General features: G+C 50.4%; 1 protein-coding gene across 8 annotated transcripts in view; it reads left to right on the forward strand.

Annotated features, from left to right (window-relative positions):
* RAP1GAP2 (RAP1 GTPase activating protein 2) overlaps positions 1–18313 on the forward strand; it is a 194863-nt gene that overhangs the window by 121270 nt on the left and 55280 nt on the right. The window lies entirely within an intron of this gene.

Genomic DNA, 18313 nt, shown 5'->3' on the forward strand with positions numbered 1-18313 from the left:
ACCACCTTCATCAGCCTAGTCACAGTGCTGGCATCTGAGCCAGGTGCTGGGGTGCCTTGTTTGCATGAGGTAATGCTGAGAAGTGGAGTGTGGGATGCTTGTCTTTGTGCTCATGGATGGTGGGAGTTTGCAGGGAGCACTCTGAAAGTTTCCTAGGAGGAGTCACTGAGTTCTCTTGGCAGGCTTTAATTATTCACATACTCATTTAATTCATTCAACACCCAGTATTTATCTGAATGTTGTATTAGTCAAGACTCTTGGTTTCAAGTGACAGAAACATAACTCACTTTGGCTTAAGCATAGAAGGGAATTTATTGCCTTTGTAGTGGCAAGTATAGACTCCAGGCATGGCTGCATCCATGAAATCTGTCTCTTTCCATCTCTCTTCTGTACTGGTTTCATTCTTCGTTAAGCTCTATCTCTGGTGGCAGGATGGTGACAGCTACTCCTACTTGGTAAGTAGCTCCAGTGGAAAGAAGAGTCTTTTCCCTAGTAGTGCTAACAAAAGTATCTGGGAGGAAGCTCATTGGCCTGGCTTAGGTCACATGTCTGTCTCTGAACCAATCATTGCAGCTAGAGAGATGGAAGGCTCTGATTGGCCAGACTTGGGTCTCATATCCACCAGCTAAATCCTGAGAACCAAGAGCGGAGGAGGAGTGGCTTCTCAAAGGAAAATTGAAGTGTTACTGTAAGGAGAAGAATAAATGGATGCAGGACAGGCAAGACCAACAGCTTTTGACTTCAAGTGCTGACCATGTGCCAGGCCCAGTGCTGAGTGCTGGGGACCCAGTAGTGAACAAGACATTGTGGCCCCTGTTCTGAAGCTTGTAGTCTAGCTAGGGAGACAAAAGTTGGAAACAGAATTTCAAGAATGAGGGATGGGGGCCGGCCGAGTGGCGCGATGGTTAAGAACTCTCTTGGGATGCCAGAGGGCCCCGGTTCGGATCCCACATATGAGGGCCAGTGACACTGCCCTCTACAGCTAAGATGCTGAACAACAGCTCGACCTGGAGCTTGGCTGCCATGAGTCGCCGGCGACGGCGTAGGCTGCAGTCCCTGTGGCAGTGGGTTGCCATGGGCTACCGTATGTAGCCAGCAGCCAGCGTGAGCGGCCAACAGCCGCAGTGAGCGGCCGTCCAGAAGCCGGCGACTGATCTGCCTCGCCAGAGATGAGCCCAATGATGGTGCCAACTTGGGCCAGTGAAGCAACGTCCTCCACAACTAGACTGAAGAACAAAACGACAGCAACTTGTCTGTTCCCCTTCCCCAATTCCCCAGCACTGTTCCCATCCCCCCAATTCCCCAATAAAAATCTTTAAAAAAAAAAAAAAAGAATGAGGGATGGACAGTTAGGTGTGTTCCAAGAGAGAAGCACAGCGTAGCTGGAGGACACTATAAGGTCTGTGGAGGGGGGACTCTAACCTAATCTTGGCGAGGGTCAGGTAGGGCTTCGTTGAGGAAATGATGTTTCAGCTGAACCCTGAGAGTCAAGTAGGACTTAGTTAGGCAAAGGTGCAGTCAGGGTGGAGGAGAATGTTCTAGGTACTTACTACTAGAAGTAGTAAGGCCAGGAGACCAGTAGCACCTTCATCATTTGGGAGTTCCTTAGAAATGCAGAGTCTCAGGCCTTACTCCAGACAACTGAGTCAGAGTCTGCGTTTTACCAACATCGCCGCTCATATGCACGTTACAGCTTGGGAAGCGCTGCTGTATGCCCTGGAATGCCAGTAGGCAGGAGAGAGAGAGGGCTCCTCCAACCGGAAGACCAGAATGGCCTGAGCATCCACAGTTAGGGGCGAGGAGTTGGACCCTTGGAAGTTTTGCTGAAGATTTTGGGCTTTATCCTAACTAGGGACATTGACATCTTGAAGATGTTAGTCAGAGGAGTAAGATGATGGGACTTTGGAAAAATCACCTTGGCTGTTGTGTGGAGAGTGCATAGGAGGGAGCAGAGTGGGACGTGGAGAGTTGGGAGCTGCCTGCAGGAGCCTAATGAGGAGAGGATGGTGGCCTGACTCCGAGGGCCCTGGGAGGTTATTTGGAAGTGGTCAGGTTTCCTGGAAGGTACACTGATGAGGTATGAGCACTTGGGGAGGCGGTAGGAGGCAGGAGTGGGCCCAGGTTTGGAGCAATTGGATAAATGTTACAGCCATTCTCTGAGATAGAGTGACCCGGGAGGGAGGATGAGAGCTTACATTTTAAGTGCTGAGTTGGATGTGCTTGAGACACAAATGGGGTCAGTGAGCAGCTGGGTATTTAGGGCCAGGCTTAGAAGGAGGGTCAGGACTGGAGGTAAAAATCTGGAGTCACTTTCATAGATACGGGAATTGAAGCTTGGGGTGGAGGGTTGGGTGGGGGCAGTGAGGGTGGAGTAAGACGAAATTTCCTGGGATAGCACCTTGAGATGTAGAGACTGGCGTGGAGGGCGCTGGAGACATGGTGGGAGGACTGTGTCACAAAGGAGGGACGGGCAGCTGGGGAGGCCATGTACCATGTGGAGCGCACGGTGTCCTCCGGGCTTCGTGGCCTAGTTGCTGCTGCTCATGGAACCGAGAACAGTCGTGGGGAGAGATGGGGGTGGACCGTGGACTGGGTATGTGAGGAGTGAGTGGAGATGGTGTGAGCATGGAGGGTGTGGACACTGCTTGTGAGATGGGAGCCTTGAGTGTGTGGAAATGCTGAAAGGAGGGATCCAGGTATAGGGAGATACAGGAGAGAGGAGGGCTGATCAAGAATTTGGAGCACAAGTAAGGAATTATTAGTTAACAAACTGATTCATTCAAAAAATGATGTATGAACAGCCGCTGGGTGCTTGGCCCTATTCTGCTCTGGCCAGCACAGGGCCAGCTGGCTGTCAGAGGGTAAGCCTGGCCTGCGGGGGACCCCAGGGAGGCTCAGAGCAGAACCTTCAGGGAAATCTTAGTGACTTATGGTCAGAAGACAGCCCCTCCTCCAGTGCTCTGTACTTCTCTTCTTTGAACTCAGGAATTTCCCAGCCTGTGGCTTTCCTGTCCAAAGCCCCAAGGCCAAGGTCATAGCTGGGAACTCAGAGAAGATGCTGTGGGTCACCCTGGGGATTCCCAATGGGGTTGGGACCCTTTTGTGGTTGGCGTTTGGGGTCAGTATGTGGTGTACTTGGACTTAGGGGTCTCTTTGTAACTGTCATTTGTGTTTATTCTATACCTAAGACATAGCCTGTGGCTGTGGTTCAAAGTCTATTGTCTGTGGCTAGGACATTTGTTTTTCCTTTGTGCAAATCTATCTGATCCATATGATACTTACGACCACAATCCTCATTTACCTCACCCAGCCTACTCACCACAGAGGGAGAGTCCCTTTAGTGACTGCACTTGTCAAGTCATGTTGCTGATCATTGGCAGCTTCCTTGCATTGAGTTTCTTGAGGGAAGTGACTGTCCTGCGCTGTGGGTCCCCAGTCCTGGCTGGGGTGGGGTGCCTGACAGATGTCCCGTATTGACCGTGCAGGACATCCAGGTGGGAGGAGCTTAAACTTGATCTTCTATTCCTCTGGTTTTGCTTGAATCTTACATCCCAGCTGGACCTCTATCTCCAGGTAATACTCTTCTTCTTATTCTTCCTTTTCTAAAAGATTTTATTGAGAAATTGGGGAAGGGAATAGTGTCATGGAATTAGGGAAGGGGAACATTGTGTTTTTCCAGGACCCATCAGCTCCAAGTCAAGTTGTTGTCCTTTAATCTTAGTTGTGGAGGGCACAGCTCAGCTCCAAGTCCAGTCACCATTTTCAATCTAATTGTGGAGGGTGTAACCCACCATCCCATGCAGGAGTCAAACTGGCAACCTTGTTGTTAAGAGCACGCTGTCTAACCAACTGAGCCACCTGGCCGCCCATCGACAGCTCAGCTCGGGTGCAGCTCACTGGTCCATGTGGGAATCAAACCAGCAACCCTGTTGCTCAGAGCTCGCACTCTAACCAACTGAGCCACCTGGCTGCCCTAATATTCTTCTAAATTAAGCTCATAGACATGGTTCTTCAAGATGTGCACGGAAGCCCCGTCCTTCCCCATGTCTCATGTGGGGTCACCTGTGCAGGCCTGGGCTCCCACCTGTGATGAGGACAGGAGCAGGCCTCCCGACCTCTTGGTTGTTATTGTACACTGAGGTCTGAGACACCCGAGGTGGAAGCTGGACTCTCTCCAGGGTCTCTAGCCTTGGGGGTTCTACAGTCACCCACAACATCTGGGCAGTGGGGGAGGGTCTCACCTGGTTCCCTTGGCAGTGCAGGTTGGGGCAGGGCTTGCAGGCATACTCCTTTGGTATTGATTCGCTTGGGAGTCACAGAATGTAAGGGATGGATGGTCTATTTCCTTTATAGGTAAATTGGGTGGGAAATGACTCGCCCAAGGTCCCACTGAAGATACTTGTGTTCCTCCTGTAGTCAGCAGATTAAGTTAAATTCCAAGACCCAAACCATTTTTGGTAAAGTGTTGTCTCTCTTGTCATCCCACCCCCCACACACAGGGACAGCCCTTCCTCTAGTTGCTTCTCCCATCTGGAAGGGACTTCTGGAGGACTACTGTCCCCTAGCCTGAGAACCTCTACCCCTCAGGTCCCTGCCCCCCACTGCCATGTCTGCTGCAACCAGTCCCTTACTCACCCTCCCCTACCTCTTTGCTGTTTGTGATTTTCAAGGGGATTTTTTTTTTCCTAATATGAAACTGAGAAAAAGCAACCAAAGAGAAGCTGAGCAGATGGGCTGAATGCGAGCCCAGTTCCCAGCCAGAACTCAAACTGTGGATGACGCAGGGTGGGCTGGGAGAGGGGTTTGGGGCTGTCTCCCTGGGAATGCTGTGGATTATTTCCAGGCCCACATTTTTTTGTCATCTTGTTTTCATGCCCAAATGGATCAACAGGCATTTAGGGAGGGGTGGCTTTGTGTGCCCAGCATGGCACTGGGCCCCATGGGGTCAAACCAAGGCCGCAGCTCTCACCCCTCAAAGAACCTGCTGTCTACAGGGGGCCTTCACTGAGTAGAAGAAACCATATGGCTCAGCATGTAACAAGCTCAAGTGTGTCAAGAGGCTTTTCAGTGTGCTAGAGAGAAGTAAGGACAGCTTTGTGGGGAGGCGGAGTGGGGAGCTAGCAGGGGCCCTCATGGCAAGCATGGGGGTTGTGCTAGCCCCCCTGGGACCAACCGGACACAACACCCTCCCTGGGCTTCGTGATGTGAAGGGGTTGGGGTTGGTTTGACCCTCCTGATTCTCCTCCAGCTCATAGTAAGTGTGCAGAGTGTTTTGTGGAAGGTGACAATGCTGGGACTTGTTGTGACCTTGATCTGAACCATCACCCCTGGCCTCTGGAGCCCCGCCAGGCCTGGAGTAGCCTGGTCAGCTAGGAGGTGACCCTTGTTCAGCCTCCTTCATCCCCGTCACTGCGAGTCTGAGGGCAGCTCCTGCTCAGACCTCCTTCCCAGAAGAGGATCAAGAGGCCGGGGTTCCTTCTGTGGGGGGTGAGCAGAAGGTCTTGTTCCTACTTTGCTTCCTTGGTACTCTGCTCTCCGTGACTCATACATGTTCCCGACACCCTCAGAGGAAGGTCAGGCAGGTGTGTCCGTCTCCAGATGCTGGGGAAGAAAACGGTCAGAGGAACCTTCCCTTCTGCCATCTCTTCCTTCCCTCTGGGCAGCGCTGTGCTGGTCTCCCCCTCCTGTCCTCTCAGGCTCACCAATTGTCCCCCAGCCAGCCTCTCTCCCTGGCAGTGGGCTGGGGCTTCCTTTCCAGCTTGTAGCACAGCCCCAGGCCTGATGCCATCTCTTCACTTTGCCTCTGGTTCCTACCTTCCCGCTCTCGTCTCTCCAGTCTGGGAAGGGGTGAGTGAAGGGATGTCAGCACTCCTCAGATCTACCCGTTTTTATGGATGAAGTGAGGAGGCATCTGTGGGCAGGACGTTGGGAGCCTTGGTGGGTGGAGGCAGGAAGGGCTGGAGGACATCAGCAAGGAGGTCTGGCTTTCCCTTCTTTTAAAGAAAGCCCTGGAGGGGACATGAGAGAACAAATATTTGTTCCCTTTGTTACCACTGCTGCAGGAGGTTTAGCTGGTCCTCTTGTTGATGCTCTGTGGGCCCTGGGAGAGCCATCTCTGGGCTCCACTCAGACCCTGTTTATGTCGCCTTTCCAGATGTCATCTCCTCAGGAGCCACTCCCAGAAGCCCTTTGATTTCATATAGGCCAGTGGACAGGGGGCGCCCAGGGCAGTGCAGACGTGAGGAAGGGCTTACTTGGGTCTGCATCTATGGGGATACAGCCTGGAGGCTGGGACCCTCATATATGTACAGCTCTGATTTTGTTCATGTTTTAAGACCAACTAGCTTACATTTCTTGCAAACTACTTTAGGTGTAATTGGATTTAAAAAAAATGACATACATCGAAATGCATAAATCTTAAATGCATACTTTTATTACCCATGAGACCCATACTCTGATTCAGATATAGGACGTTTCTGCCATCTTAGAAAGTCCCCCATGTCCCCTTATAGTCAATCCCTCCCACCCTCCAAGCAACCAGTGTTCTGATTTTTTCACTGTAAATTAGTTTTACGTGTTCTAGAACTTAATTTAAAAGGAATTATGTAGTATGTACTCCTGTGTGTCCGGCACAGCACAATATCTGTGAGATTCGTCCATGCTACTGAATTTACCAGTAGTTTGTGTATGATACACCATTTTTAAATTCTGTTGTTTCCAGTTTTTGGCTATAATGAATAAGTTTTGTTTTGTTTTGGACATGTGTTTTCATTTCTCTTAGGTAAATATCTAGAGTGAAATGGCTGGATCAGAGGGTAGGTGAATGCTTAACTTTCTGTGAAACCGCCATGCTTTTGCCAGATGGTTATACTATTTTATAATACGTTCCTACTGGGCAGTGTTATAAGAGTTTCAACTGCTCCATATCCTTGTCCACGTTTGCCATTGTTTGTCAGTCTATTTAATTTTAGCCACTTGCGTGGGTGTGTAAGGGTATCATCTCATTGGTTTTAATTTGCATTTTTCTGATGACTAATAATGACCATTCTTATAGTGTCTTTCTCCCCTCTTCCCCTTTTAAAGTTGGGTTGTTCGTCTTCTTGTACGCATTCTTTACATATTCTGGATACAAGTTCGTTCTTTTTCTTAACGGTGTCGGAAGTTTTAATTTTGATGCTATCTGATTTACGGGTTTTTTCATTTGTGTCTATAGCTTTCTGTGTTCTAAGAAACCCTACTTGGTCCATATCACAAAGATTTTCTTCCATGTTTTCTTCTAGAGGCTTTATCAATTTAGCTATAGGTCTGAGAACCATCTTAATTTAATTTAGTGTGTATAGCATGATATAGGGGGTCTAGGTCTATTTATTCCCATATGGATATCCAGTTGCTGAAAAGACAATGAGTCGCTTTTGTACCTTAGTCAAAAATCCACTGGCTGTATAAATGTACCCATGTATTTGTATAGTTTGTCTCTGTAAGCCATGGTGTTTCTCTAGATCGGGGATGGCAAGTAGGTGACACTTGTGCTATTAGTCCACCCTTCTGCCCCTATGGTGGTTATTAGTAATTGATCCTGGCACTCTTTCCACGAGTTTAGACGTAGTCTCAGAATCCTCTTCAACAAAGCACTGCAGGCAGCCAGCGCCAGTTGTTTGGAGTTGACATTTGAGATAAATTACTTCTGGCATCTCTGATTGAAATTGTCAGAGGAAGTTAAGTTATTTGCTCAAGATTCCACAACTGGTGAGTGCAGAGCCAGGATTTGGAGTCAGGTCTTTCCGTGTGACGCCGAAGCCTGTGCTGTCTTATCCACTACCCTGGACGGCTTTGCAGGAATCATTTGAGTATGTTACTTAATCTCCCTGACCTCCAGTTTTTTCACCTGTGGAATAGGAACAGTGGCCACCCAGAGGAGTAGTTGTGCAGAGTAGTGAGGTCATCCATGAAGTAGCTAGTGGAGTGCCTACACGAGTAGGCACTCAGTAAGTGGTAATGTGATAATGTGATAATAATGATGATGATGACGACGTGGTTCTTGTTCTTGAGAAGCAGTTAGGCCTTCTCTCTAGGGAACTGGGAGCCAGCAGCACACGAGAGTCCCTTGCCTGCTCCCATGTAGCCTTGGGCTCCTGGCCTTTTAAGCTGGAGGCCCCAGAGGGGAGTCCTGCTTCCTAGAAATTGCTGATGGAGCCCACAGGCTTAGGTATCCAGGCCACGTAGGCCTTATTTCTTCTCCCCGTTGTGTTGGGGAACAGGCCTGCTGGGCTTCCAGAATGCTCTCTCTGGGAACCCTCTTTTCCTCTCCTTTGATTCTCCAGCCCATCTCCCTTTCCTTCTGACAGGCCACATGGTCTGCTCTGCCTTGGAGGCTAATCCAGTTCCTTTGACCTGGACCTGCATTCCTTTGAGGTTCTTTCTCAAAAAAGGTGGAGTAATATTGAGTCGTAGTTAAGAACACGACTGGGCTTACGGCTTTACCACCTCCTAGCTTGTAACTTCTCTGTGCCTCAGTTCAAAATGAGGATTTGTAGAAGAGGGATAGAAGAGAACCTGCCTCTTGTGGTTGTAATGGGGACTAATTGAGATGATGAACGTTTTTCACAGAACAGAGGCACGTAGCATGTGTCACAGAAATGTTAGGCATTACTCTGCCAGAGAACAGCCGTGCTTAGGGGGGATGTCTGGAAGGAAGTACACTGATTTTTTTTTTCTGTTGTTAATACAGTGTCTCCTCAGGCCTCCCTGATTTTCTGCCCTGCCCGGTCCCCACGGCTGAGGTGCCTCTTGATGTCTGTCTGATGAACAAAAATTTAAATTGCATTTTATGTGATTTCCCCCACCTGAGCCCTGTGTATTAGACCTAAACCCTGCCTGAAAAATGTGGATGACAGTGAAGGTATTGGAAAAAGGCCGAAAACAAAGGCCTTGCCCAGAAAACTCAGACAGACCTGGGCAGGGGTTTTCAGGGAGGGAGCACCTTTCTGGATAATGCTCCCAGCTCCTGTAGTCAGGCTGCCCTTAGCCCATGAGGGGTCACAGACCAGGCGGTCCCCATGGGGACAGCAGACTGTGCAAGGTCAGAGTCGGCATAAAGGATTTTGGGGTTGGCCTGAGTGGGCACCTAGATACTTCAAGGCTGTGGAGAGTCCCACGGTTGGCCTCAGAATGCATTTTATGATGTTTGTCCCCATCAGAAGTTTCCTTCCTAATTCCTTTTGCCTATAGCTAATATTAATGAAAATGGGTCTGTATTTCTAGACAGACACTGACTGACCTTGTGCCCTGCTAGAGCACTTGGCATTCAGGGCGTCTCTGGGGGGCTGCTTCCCACACTGCTTGAGCGCAGGCTGTACCACGTGCCTTCGAAGGCCTGACCAGCCCTCCTCCCCTAACCTAGCCCCTGGCTCTGCGACATCCTGCTTGTTTGGGGTCCCGCATTTCCTGATGGGTTGTTCCAGGTCTGGGGCACAGAGGCTTGGGCCTGGGCCTGGGATTTAGCAACGGCCTGTGTGACATTATGCAGTTCAGTCGTCTGTGAACCTCAGTTCCTTCATCTGTAGAACTGAGCCTGCCCCGCAGCGTTGCTGTGAGGATTACAGGAGGAAGCAGGTGGGCAAGGGCTTCAGAAAGCACCAAGCACGTCCAGGTATTATATATTCGTATGTAATGGATACATACATATGTATGTAGTGGTTATTATCAGGGGCAGTGAGCTAAATGCTTGTGGGCTGGTTTCATTGAGTATCCCACTCTTCTCTTCCAGCTGCCATAGACCCTTCTTCACTGAGACCAGCTCAGGAGGGGTTCCACCCCCCTGCATGCGCGTCATTTACCTGACACTCAAGCCCAGTCTGTAGGGGGGCAGTAGACGGGGTTGGGGGGGATGTTCTGTGTTTGCTTCTGAAGGGACATCACCCCCACAGTCCTGAGCCCCTGTAGTTACCTCCTGTGTGTCCCTCTCCGGTTAGCAAACCCGCCCCCCTTCCTGAGACTGCTGTAACAGATTACCACAAACTTGGTGGCCTAACAGCAAACATTTATTCTCACAGTTCTGGAGGCTAGAAGTCCAAAATCAGGGTGTCAGCATGGGGTGCTCCCTCTAAAGGCGCTAGAGGAGGAGGATCCTTGCTTGCTTCTTCCAGTTTCCGGTGGCGCCAGGCATTCCTTGGGCTTGGGGACTCCACTCTCTGCTTCCGCCTTCACACGGCCACCTCTTCTCCCTGGCTTGGCTGTCTCTGCTCTGTGGGTCACTTATAAGGATTTAGGGCCCACCTGGATCCACCTGGATCTCATCTCCAGATCCTTAAATTAATTATATTTGCAAAAACCTTTTTTCCGTATCAGATCACATTTGAAGGTTCCTGGACATGGACATATTTTTTTGTTTTTGTTTTTTTGGCGGGGAGCACCATTTAACCTACTATAGGTATGGGCTGCCCTTTCTCAGGAGCTCCTGATGGGAGTTTGGTGAGGTCCAAAAGCTGTGCTAGCACCTGCTCACCCTTGTAGTTGGATGTCATTCAACTGTGACTGCAGGGGTGTCTGTGAGATCGGGTGGGGTGTTGCAGGGGCAGGGCTGGGAGGATCTGGCCCAGTGCAGTCCCAGTTCAGTACCCTGAGGGACAGAGAGTGTTCTTCCATCCTTGCTGCCACAGGGCCTGGTATATAAGGGCCCCACAGTAGGTGCTTCATAAACACTTAGTAGGTGGTACTTAATAAATACTATAATAGGTGATGTATTAGTCTTCATTGATGGATACAACCTTAAGAAAGTGACATTGAACCAAAAAGCCCAGTGTTTTCTTAGAGAATTTTCATAAGACTTATTATTTTTTTGCAAATGAACAGCAGCCACTCCTCCCCTATTTTTAAATAAAATGATATATGCTTATTATTAAAAAATTAAGCAATTGTAAAGCACAGAGAAAGGGAAAAAAACAGCCCTAATAATAATCCTACCATCCAGACACATTCATCCTTACCGTTTGCTAAGCGTCCAGACATCTTGGCATCATACACACAGATAGAGGCATAAATAAATGGGATATCACTGTTTGTGCTCCTTTATAATAAAAAAGAGTTAAATTCAATTTTGCTTGCATTTAACCAGTGGAGAAAAAAACCAGGCGGCTCAGAAGGAATTGCTGAAATTTGGATAAATGTTTCCTCTCTGTCAGAGGTATTAATTCCTATAAGAGCCCTCTAAAGATGAGGTAAAAGATTAAAAAACAAACAAACAAAAACCTTTGAAGGTAGAGACATCAATTATTTTTAACTGAATTATTTCAACTTTATACCTAGTGGTTGGCTCCCTGATTTTAAATACGAGAACCAGGTGATTTTGGAGGGGAGGTGGTACAGTCTGTGAACTTGGCCTCTCAGAGAGCATGATGCACTGCTTTTTTTTTTTTTAAAGATTTTTATTGGGGAATTGGGGGGATGGGAAGAGTGCTGGGGAATTGGGGGAAGGGGAACAGACAAGTTGCTGTTCCTTTGGTCTTCAGTCTAGTTGTGGAGGACGTTGCTTCACTGGCCCAAGTTGGCACCATCATTGCAGTCTTCCCAGGCGAGGCACATCAATCGCCGGCTTCTGGACGGCCGCTCACTGCGGCTGCTGGCCGCTCATGCTGGCTGCTGGCTGCTGGCTACATACGGTAGCCCATGGCAACCCACTGCCACAGGGGCTGCAGCCTATTCTGTCGCCGGTGACTCACGGCAGCCCAGCTCCAGGTTGAGCTGTTGTTCAGCATCTTAGCTGTGGAGGGCAGTGTCACTGGCCCTCATATGTGGGATCCGAACCGGGGCCCTCTGGCATCCCAAGCCAGTTCTTAACCATCGTGCCACTCGGCCGGCCAGATGTACTGCTTTTGAGGGGAACTTCTAAGACCTTCCCAGGAGGCTGGGCTGACGGGCTCTGCATCTTCAGCCACAGGAAGGGAGTATGTGAGAGTGAGCTCAGTTACACATGGAAAGCAAGCTGAGCCCTGTTGCGGGAGTGAGTTGGGTTTGTTAGCAGATGACACTGGGCTGAGCTACTTTGATTTGGCAGCGGGACCAAGAAGTTTCTGAAATGTCAGATGTGAATATGATGGCTGGTTGGCTCTAAGTGGAGTAAGGGGTGGATGGCCGGTGGCATCATCTGCTGTAAAAGAGGAAAAGAAGAGGAAGTGGGGAGAAAGGAAATTGGAGGTGGGAGGGGGAGGAGGCAAGGAGAGGGAAATACGGTAGAAGAAGGGAGGGGGAGGCCAGTGGTGGTGAAGAAGGAAGGGAAATGGTTGAGAAGGGTGAGGTGGAGGAGTTGGGTTGACTTCATCAAGGATCATTAGCTGGTAGACCTGAGCCCCATTTGTCCCCAGATATGCTTTGTTTGACTAACATGATATTAAAAAATTCACTTCAGTACTGTGGGGGAGGGATGTGTTCTCTGCAACCCCTGTTTTGCCTTACGTCCTTCCTGACTCCTAAAGGTGCCTGGGTTTAGGACCTTTGCCAGATGTGCCGCTGTTCTTTCCAGAGCTCTCTCTTCCCGGGGGCTCTTGTGGTGGTGGCCCGGGCTCCCAGGAGCCCAGAATTGCATCTCCCCCCGGAGATGCAGTGGGGATCAGGACCCAGCTGGATTCCCTCACAGCTCCCCAGCCTCGCCCTCCCGTGGATGTCCAGATGGGGTTCAGGACAGCGTTTGCGTGTCCCTTTGGGGTGGTTATTCCATGTTCGGGAGAGCTGGGCTGTGGGAGACAGGAGGGAGGGGCTGTGGCTTGTGTATCTCCATGCCCTCATGCTTGGTGACTCTTTATTGAACTGGGAAGGTATGGTCTCTGCTCTTAGAGGGTATGATGGCTACGAGGAGGCAGAGCCCAAGAAACCATGCTCGGAGAGTGACCGAAGATGAGACATGGTCTCCATTGAGTAACTCCAGTGGTCCCTTTAAGGGTGGCCTTAGTAAGTGCAAATAGGCAGGAAACCCTTACATGATGTCACTTCCCCATGAGGGGATGGGTCCTGGGGACCCCAGAGTGAGTCCCTGAAACACCAGAATAGTGAAACAGAAAGTAGGTCAGGAACGATGGTCAGCTCTGAGGAGCAGGAAGGTGGCTCTTGAAAGCCTGGGAGGGTCCAGTGAGTGGCAAGGCTGAGTCTGGTCACCCAGAGAGCAGGACTGAACTGAGGATCCAGAGCCTGGGGGTACCTGAGGGTAGTGCTGGCAGCACAGGTGGGAACTAGGAAGCCAGGCCTCCTAGGTCATTGGTTCAGCCTGAGTTGTCATGGACAGGCAGTGTCCTGAGTCCTGTTTGCAGGGTGTGGTCCTCTGCCACCGGGGTGGGCAGCCTTTCTCCTTGCTGCATGAGTCCCAGGTCCAGTGGAGGTCAGGAGTCCACACCAGGTCTTTTGAAGATCAGGAAAGAACTTCAAGGCAGTTATCAAAATATTAAAGTCCACCCCAGACTGCGAATATATGCCACAGAGCATTTCAGTTTAGAGGAATGGGGAAAGGTTACCCAGTCGGAGGCACGGAGCTGGCGTATAAAGTTCCTTCCTCTCCGCAGAGTCTTATTGGACATGTACCTATCGAGATGTCTGTATTAGTTTCTTATAGCTGCTGAAACAAATGACCACAAACTTAGTGGCTTAAGATAACACAGACTTATCTTGTAATTGTGGAGGCCAGAAGTCTGAAATGGGTGTCATGGGGCTAAAATCAAGGTGTTGACAGGGCTGCCTTCCTTCTGATACTTGGGAGGAGAATCCTTTTTCTGGCCGTTTCCAGCTTCTAGAGGCTGCCTGCATTCCTTGGCTCAGGGCCCCATTCCTCTGTCTTTAAAGGCAGCAGCCGTTGAGCCAGATCCTCACACCGCCATCTTCGGTTCTCTCTCTTCTGCCTCCTGTGATTACACCGGGCCCACCCGGATTACCCAGGCTCCGTTTCTCATCTCACGGTCAGCTTATCGCAACCCCAATTCCCCTTTGCTGCCATGGAACCTCACATATTCACAGGGACTGAGGGTTAGGGGGCATTATTTAGCCTATGCCAAGGTCAGGGCACCTTCATGGTTCAGTGGGAGAGTCTGGGCTTTGTTAGAACTGGGTTCCTCATCTGTAACATGGGGGATTTTTTTATCCACTTCCTAGTGGACACTCTAGAGGCCCAGCACACAGTAGGTCTTCCTTCTGCAGGATTCCATGGTTCTGTGACTGATTTTCTGCCTGCCTGATTTCACTGCTTTTTGAGCTCATGACATGATATGATTTCAAATGTCCTCCTCCTGACGATGGGATTTGAAAGGTATGTCGCATGTCCCTAAGCCTTTCCACAGAGAAAAGAAGGCCACACAACACCCACATTGTCCGCCTAGAGCTGAGATGTGACCTTGATTTTTTACCTTCGGTCAGCAACTTGCTGACCCCCATCCACATGGAACGATAACCCCCTCACTAAGGAATAAAAAAATGACATATGTGAGCTGCGCCTAGCCCTGATTTGAAGTTGTCCAGTCTTCCCTTGAAAGGAGGTGCCATTGCCTGCCTCCAATCACACATTGTCATCTCCCTCCCGTCTAACCTGAATCTTTCTTGCTGCAATTTCAGCCTGCTAGCTCTCAGTTTGGCTGGCAGGGAAACAGCAAAGCTGCCCGCCAGGTTGATAATGACACCTAATCCTGGTGCTCTGCTTCTGTCCCTTGTAACAGTGCCACCACTTCCATCCCCAGGACCACCCTCTGCTTCTTCCCATCAGAGTGCACTGTCTGTCCTGTAGGTCTGGGGTCATCTGGGGGTGAGGGTGGGGAGGCTTGTGGGAGGAGAGGGAGGCACTTCATTATGCTGAGACTGGCTGTGCTTAGATAACCCTCCCCAGGTGACCTGCCTGGCACAGAACGTCCCTGTCCTGGTCCCCCAGGTCAGATAGTGTTGCCTGGCTACGGGGCAGCCAGCGAGGCTCTGGCAGGGAAAGTAAATAGGCACACATGTTTACAATTCAATATCACTGGGCAGTCAAACACGCGGCAGGGCCTTCCAGCCCACTGATAATCTGTAATTGTCCTCACTCCTATGAGTGTGTGTGTGGGGCTCTGCCCCAAGACCCAGATGGCCTCTTCTGGGAACTGGCCATCAGCTGTTGTGAGGGACAGGGAGTGGGTGTGTGAGTTACAGCCTCAGTCCCAGGGGCACTGTCATCTTGGTCACCTGGGCAAGACCCTGGAGACACTCTGGGGCTGGCCTGGATTCCTCAGCTGGATGGAGCCTTAAGGGCACGGGGCTCTGGGGCCGCTCATCCAGATTTGGCCTTGGACTGCAAAGAGATCACTGCGGAAGGTGTGCACTGCCTGGGGCGCCCAGCACAGAGGATGAGTAGGGGCCCAAATCAGCAATCTGCCGGTCAACAAGGTGTTCTGTGAGGGGCGGCATCTGACCAGAGGAAAGGATGGCTTTTCCCATTTGGTACCACGGGAGGGGTACCCTTTTCAAATTCACACAAAGGCACTTTGTAGGCTTGGTCCTGCTAAAGGGGAACTCATTAAGTTGGTTGAGTCTCAAAGACCACATGTGGGATGCCGAGCATCATGTGGGGTGTCCCCAGGCAGCTTCATTGCCTCCTCAGCTGGAGCAGGGGTCTTGGCAGCTCTGGGGAAACAAAGGAGGTGGGCAGACCCATGCCTTTAGTATGGGGCGGGAAAGCAGGCCGGCCTCCTCTTAGCTAGAGGTGCACAAATGGCTGCCTGGCACTTGGTGGGGGGAGATCCTAGGATGGTGTCCTAGTAGGGTCACTCCTGGCAGGGATCATTTGACAGCAGTGGGTGGTCTACAGTCAGTGAGGCTGACTATCTTCACTGTATGTGCTTTGTGTTTGCTCCTCTTCTGTTACTTAGGCTTCTTCCTCTCCCCCACCCGACAGCCTCCCTCCTCCTTTCTAAATCTCCTCACTCAAAGGCACAATTAGGATGCCACCGCCCCCATGAAGCCTTCCCTGAACTCCTCTAACAAGAGTTTGTATTGCTTGTTCTCCTGCCTTAAGAACACCTTACACATGGAAGTGCCAGTGAAATGTCTTCATTCACTTTGCAAATATTTATGGAATGCCTGCCATGGATCGGGGCTGCTTTAGGGCCTGGGGATAGAGCAGTGAACACGATTCCTGCCCACATGGAGCTTACCTGCCAGTCAGGGAGGTGGACTGTAGATAAGAAAGTCATCCACAATTGCAGCTTCTGATGGGTGCTCTGAAAGAAAGACAAACATGGTGTTTGGGTGGTCATCATTTCAAGGGTGCCATTCAAGAATATTGGTGTCTGTGGGAGGGAGAAATGGCTTTCCATGGGGGCTCTAGGAAGGCCTCTGGAGGAGGTAATGTTTAAGCTGAGCCCTGAAGGATGAGAAGGAATGGCTGTGTAAAGATCTGGGGGTGTGCCTGGATGCCGGAAATGAAAATGCAAAGGCACTAAGGTCAGAAAGTCTGTACTTTTGAGGAACAGAAAGGAGGCCTGTGTGGCTAGACTAGAGTGAACGATGGGAGACTGCATAGAGGCAGAGTATGCCAGGCCTGTGGGCCTTAGAACGGGTTCAGATCTTCTTCACCAGCAAAGTGATGTGATGTATATCCGGCTGCCATATTGAGAATGGATTACAGATCAGTAAAAATGGAAGGAGGGAGACCAGATTGAGGGTCCTTGCTCTAGTCTGAACAAAAAGTGGAGAAGGCTTGGACCTGGGAGGTTGGCAGTGGATATGGACAGAAATGGATGGATTCAAGTTATATTGAGGAGATCGAGACCACAGGGTGTACTGATGGATTGGACATGGGACGTGAGGGAAAGGGAGGAATCCAGATGTCTAGTCATCCTAGATGGGACTTGAGCAATGGATGGGTTTTGGTCCCATTTTTCTGAGACAGAGAAGCCTGCGAAGGTTTGGGGAGGAAGACCAGAGGCTCTGTTTTGGACACACCAAATCTGAGATACTCATGAGACAGTGAAGTGGAAAAATCAAATATGGACTTGGAGATGCTGATGTGGAAGTTCAAGGAGAGGTCAAGGTTGGAGATACTCACGTGGGGCAGGCAGCATAGAGATGGTATTAAATCTGGGAGGATGGATGGGTAGCATAGGAGGACAGTGGAGACAGATGGGAAGAGGGCCTCCCAATGAGGAGGAGCTGAAGGAGAGGGCTAAAGCAGCAGTTCTCAACCTGTGGGTCCGACCCCTTTGGGGGGTCGAACGACCCTTTCACAGGGGTCGCCTAAGACTGTCGGAAAACAAAAAGATATTTACATTATGGTTCATAACAGTAGCAAAATTACAGTTATAGAGTAGCAACGAAAATAATTTTATGGTTGGGGGTCACCACAACATGAGGAACTGTGTTAAGGGGTCGCGGCATTAGGAAGGTTGAGAACCGCTGGGCTAAAGGAAAACTAGGAGCGCAGGGCCGTTGTGGACGCTCAGTGGAGGGAACACTGCAAGAAGGAGGGAGTGGTGCTGCGAGATGAAGAGGAGGGCAAAAGTTCTTCTTGTATTTGGCAATGTCAAGGTCATCGATGACCTTGACAAGAGTTTTTCAGGGGGCCGTGGGGCCAGATTGATTGATTGTCTGATGGAGGCTGAAAGACTGTCGCTCAAGGTGTGTAGAATTTCCCAGAACTGAGCAGAGTGGCCAAGCTTAGGAACACTGTGACTTCATCTGCTCCAGCTGGAGGTGGGGTCTCCTGTGTGCAAGATGAGGTTATCCTCCTGGTGGCTAGGACCCCTTGACTGCCCTGCCTCGCGAAGGCAGTGGGATCCTTTCCCAATCCTGGCACCCTGTTTCCCAGGGCAGAACAGATCCAGCCTGCCTGATGGTTCTAGGAGAGGGTGGTTATGAGGGTGAGTGGCCAGCCTGAGTCTCATAGGTTCAGCCAAAATCAGGATGCACCTTCCTTACGCCTGGGAAAGCAGGGTCATGATTTCACCTCCTGGTGGCCCTTTCAGATGGGTCCTTCCCAGGACTCCAGTTCACCTTCCTTCTGGATAGCCGTTATGGCCAAAGGAACTCCCAATTTAGTGAAAATGAGGCTATGCCCTGGGCCCAGGGCATACCACCTGCTCTTTGGGGGAGCTGGAAGTGTGTCTGGGACTTGATGAAACCAGAGCTCTCTAGATAGGTCTGCTTTGCAATCACTTGTCCTGGCTGCATCCATCCACTTCGCAGGGGAGTGGCTTGGAGCTCCAGCTGTGGAACTGCATCTTCCATATGGCTCACGTGGCCCCCTTGTGGCCGATACCATCAATACCAGATGGTTGGCTGCAGGGGGTGGGGAGGGAGGTCCAGGGTGGGGTGGGGG

The sequence above is a fragment of the Hipposideros armiger genome, unplaced genomic scaffold (assembly GCF_001890085.2).
Source record: "Hipposideros armiger isolate ML-2016 unplaced genomic scaffold, ASM189008v1 scaffold_141, whole genome shotgun sequence".
Taxonomy (NCBI): domain Eukaryota; kingdom Metazoa; phylum Chordata; class Mammalia; order Chiroptera; family Hipposideridae; genus Hipposideros; species Hipposideros armiger.